Genomic DNA, 4,790 nt, shown 5'->3' on the forward strand with positions numbered 1-4,790 from the left:
TATTATGCGCATTTTCCATTCTGCTATTAAATTACAATTTTCTTCCTATTGCGTATGAGATTTGTTCAGAATCTTCAGTAAAAACTGGAAACTCATTTATTCAAAATCTAATTTTATAATATAACACATGCACAATTTCCAACTTTGAAGTCCATTATAAATATCTGATTTGAGTCTCAATTCAAATCCTAAGTTTGGTTCTTTAGGCTATTCTGATCAATCATTGCTCATTTCTACTGTTATCTGCTGCGAAATGACTGCAGCTGCTGGTCTACGCACAATGCTTTTTGAGAATGTGTTCAGGTTCATGGCAACAAAATGCTTCTTATGCACACAAATGATTAATCTAAAGACACAGATATTACCAATAGCAATTTTTTTCCAAAATAATGTTGAGCTGAAACTTCAATTCTCAGAGAGAAGAGATATTGAACTGGAATAAAGCTACGACTGGCATTCCATACTCACAGACGGAAGGTTTTCGGAGAGAAAGTGTTTTCAGCCACTGGGTGGTGCGGGTCTGGAATGCTTGCCTGGGAGGACAATGACTGCCTGGAGTTTGCACATTCAGATATGCCCTTCCTTGCGGGTTCAGATATGCCCTTCCTTGAAAGTGGTGCCACAGGTAGCCAGGGTGGTGAAGGCAGTTTATGGCACATTTGCCCTTCATTGATCGGAGCACCTAGCATAGGAGTTGGGTCGGCCACTTTTAAGACACTGCATGGCTATTGAGACGCCCGGCTTTAGGAAGGATATTAGCAAAATCGGTGGAATTCTGTAACGCTTATTTTTAGATTACTTATAGTGTGGAAACAGGCCCTACGGCCCAACAAATCCACACCGACACGCCAAAACCTTACATTTACCCCTTTAACTAACACTACAGGTAATTTCGCATGGCCAATTCACCTAACCCGCACATCTTTGGACTGTGGGAGGAAACTGGAGCACCCGAAGGAAACCCACGCAGACACGGGGAGAATGTGCAAACTCCAGGCAGTCAGTCGCCTGAGGCGGGAAATGAACTCGGGTTTCCTGGCGCTGTGAAGCAGTAGTGCTAACCACTGTACCACCGTGCCACCCACGACGAAGTTACCAGGAATGGACAGTTTAAGTTACAAAGAGTGGCTGGAAATGCTGGGACGTTTTCCCTGGCTGCTGTGGTGCCTATCAAGCCGGTTGCTTTGTCCTGGATTTGTCAAGCTTCCTGAGTGTTGTTGGAGCTGCACCCATCCAAGCAATTGGGGCGTATTCCATTATACACCTGGCTTGTGCCTTATCAAAGGTCGATAGACTTTTGGGTGCCAGGAGGTGAGTTACTCGCCACAGTTCCCCTAGTCTCTGATCTGCTCTTGTAACCACTGTGTTTATGTGGTGAATTCAGTTGAGTTCTGGTCAATGGTAACCACAAGAGTGTTGACAGTGGGTGATCCCGTGATGGTAATAAAATTGAATGTCATGGGTAGTAGTGAGAGTGTCTCTTAGAACATAGAACATAGAACACTGAACATAGAACAATACAGCACAGAACAGGCCCTTCGGCCCACGATGTTTCGCCAAACATTTTTCCTCGCTGAAACACCCATCCATGTACCTATCGAATTGCCGCTTAAAGGTCGACAATGATTCTGACTCTGCCATTCCCAAAGGCAGCGCATTCCATGCCCCCACCACTCTCTGGGTAAAGAACCTACCCCTGACATCTCCCCTATTACTTTCACCCTTCACCTTAAATTTATGTGCCCTTTTAACACCCTGTTGTACCCGGGGGAAAAGTTTCTGACTGTCTACTCTATCTATTCCTCTGATCCTCTTATAAACCTCTGTCAAGTCACCCCTCATCCTTCGCCGTTCCAGTGAGAAAACGCTTGGCACTCTCAACCTATCCACGTACGAGCTATTCTCCATTTAGGCAACATCCTGGTAAATCTTCTCTGCATCCTCTCCAATGCTTCCACATCTTTCCTAAAGTGAGGCGACCAGAACTGCACACAGTACTCCAAATGTGGCCGAACCAAAGTCCTGTACAACTGCAACATCACTTCAGGACTCTTGAATTCAATCCCTCTGCTAATGAACGCTAATACACTATAGGCCGTCTTACCATCCTTATCCACCTGAGTGGCAACATTCAAAGATCTATGAACATAGACCCCAAGATCCCTCTGCTCCTCCACCTTACTCAGAACCCTACCGTTAACCCTGTATTCCGCATTCTTATTTGTCCTTCCAAAATAGACAACCTCACACTTGACAGGATTGAACTCCCTCTGCCGCTCCTCAGCCCAGGTCTGCATCATATGTAAGTCCCTTTGCAGCCGGCAACAGCCCTACTCACTACCCACAACTCCACCAATCTTCGTATCATCTGCAAATTTACTGACCCACCCTTCGATTCCCTATTCCAAGTCATTAATAAATATTACAAACAGCAGAGAACCCAGAACTGATCCCTGTGGAACTCCACTTGTAACTGGGCTCCAGGCTGAATATTTACCATCTACCACCACTCTCTGACTTCGACCAGTTAGCCAGTTTTCTATCCAAATGGCCAAATTTCCCTCTTTCCCATGCCTCCTGACTTTCCGCATACGCCGGCCATGGGGAACCTTATCAAATGCCTCACTAAAATCCATGTATACTACATCCACTGCTCTACCCTCATCCACATGCTTGGTCACCTCCTCAAAGAATTCAATAAGACTTGTAAGGCAAGACCTACCCTTCACAAATCCGTGCTGGCTGTCCCTAATCAAGCAGTGTCTTTCCAGATACTCATAAATCCTATCCCTCAGTACCCTTTTCATTACTTTGCCTACCAACGAAGTAAGACTAACTGGCCTGTAATTCCCGGGGTTATCCCTATTCCCTTTTTTGAACAGGGGCACAACATTCGCCACTCTCCAGTCCGCTGGTACCACTCCCGTTGACAGTGAAGACGAAAAGATCATTGCCCATAGTTCTGCAATTTCCTCTGTTGCTTCCAAAATAATCCTAGGATATATCCCATCAGGCCCGAGGGACTTGTCTATCCTCAAGTTGTTCAAAATGTCCAACACATCTTCCTTCCTAACAAGGATCTCTTCGAGCTTACCAGTCCGTTTCACATTCTCCTTTTCAACAATACGGTCCCTCTCGTTTGTAAATACTGAAGAAAAGTACTCATTCAAGACCTCTCCTATCTCATCCGACTCAGTACACAGTCTCCCACTACTGTCCTTGATCGGACCTACCCTCGTTCTCGTCATTCTCATGTTTCTCACATACGCATAAAATGCCTTGGGGTTATCCTTGATCCTATCCGCTAAAGATCTTTCGTGCCATCTCTTAGTTCTCCTAATCCCTTTCTTCAGCTTCCTTCTGGCTATCCTGTATCCCTCCAATGCTCTGTCTAAACCTTGTTTCCTCAACCTTATGTAAGCCTCCTTCTTCCTCTTTACAAGACATTCAACCTCTCTCATCAACCAAGGTTCCCTCATACGACCATCTCTTTCCTGCCTGACAGGTACATACATATCAAGGACACGTCGCATCTGTTTCTTGAAAATTTTCCACATTTCCACGACATCCTTCCCTGACAGCCTATGCTCCCAACTTATACTCCTCAGATCCTGTCTTCCATCATCGTATTTACCCTTCCCCCAATTATAAAACCTACCCTGTTGCACGCACCTATCTCTCTCCATAACCAAGGTGAAAGTCACAGAATTGTGGTCACCATCACCAAAATGTTCACCCACTAACAAGCCCATCACTTGTCCTGGTTCGTTACCAAGTACCAAATCCAATATGGCCTGCCCTCTGGTCGGACAATCTACATATTGAGTTAGAAAAGCTTCCTGGACACACTGCACAAACACCGCCCCATCCAATCTCCTTGATCTCAAGAGCTTCCAATCAACATTTGGGAAGTTGAAATCGCCCATGACTACTACCCTGTGGCTTCTGCACCTTTCCAAAATCTGTTTCCCAATCTGTTTCTCCACATCTCTGCTGCTATTGCAGGAGCTTATAGTAAACACCCAACAAGGTGACTGCTCCTTTGCTGTTTCTGACTTCAGCCCATACTACCTCCAAAGGCAGATTTCCCTTGAACTGCCTTTCTGCAGCCGTTATACCATTTCTAATTAGCAACGCCACCCCCCTCCTTTTTTACCACCCTCCCTAATCTTATTGAAACATCTTTAATCGGGAACCTCCAACAACCATTCCTGTCCCTCTTCTACCAACGTTCCCGTGATGGCCATTACATCGTAGACACAGGTACCGATCCACGCCTTAAGTTCACCCACCTGATTTCTGATACTCCTTGCGTTAAAATATACACACTTGAACCCATCTCTGTGTCCACAATATTCCCTGTCAGTGCTACCTTATCCACAGCCTCCCTACATTCTTCGACATCCTGACAAACAGCTGACCTACTTGCTGGACTACAAGTCCGGATCCCATCCCCCTGCCAAATTAGTTTAAATCCCCCCGAAGAGTGCTAGCAAACCTACCTCCCAGGTTATTGCTGCCCTTCTGGTTCAGGTGCAACCCATTCTGCTTGTACAGGTCCCACCTTCCCCGGAATGCAGTCCAATTGTTCAAATACCTGAAGCCCTCCCTTCTAACCATCCTTGCAGCCACGTGTTCAATTGCACTCTCTCCCTATTCCTTGCCTCACTGTAACGTGGCACCGGCAACAACCCAGAGATGACGACTCTGTCCGTCCTCGCTTTTAGCTTTCAGCCTAACTCTCTGAGCTCATGAATGACCTCCCCACCCCTCTTCCTACCTATGTCGTT

The sequence above is a fragment of the Chiloscyllium plagiosum genome, chromosome 16 (genome assembly GCF_004010195.1).
Source record: "Chiloscyllium plagiosum isolate BGI_BamShark_2017 chromosome 16, ASM401019v2, whole genome shotgun sequence".
NCBI lineage: Eukaryota > Metazoa > Chordata > Chondrichthyes > Orectolobiformes > Hemiscylliidae > Chiloscyllium > Chiloscyllium plagiosum.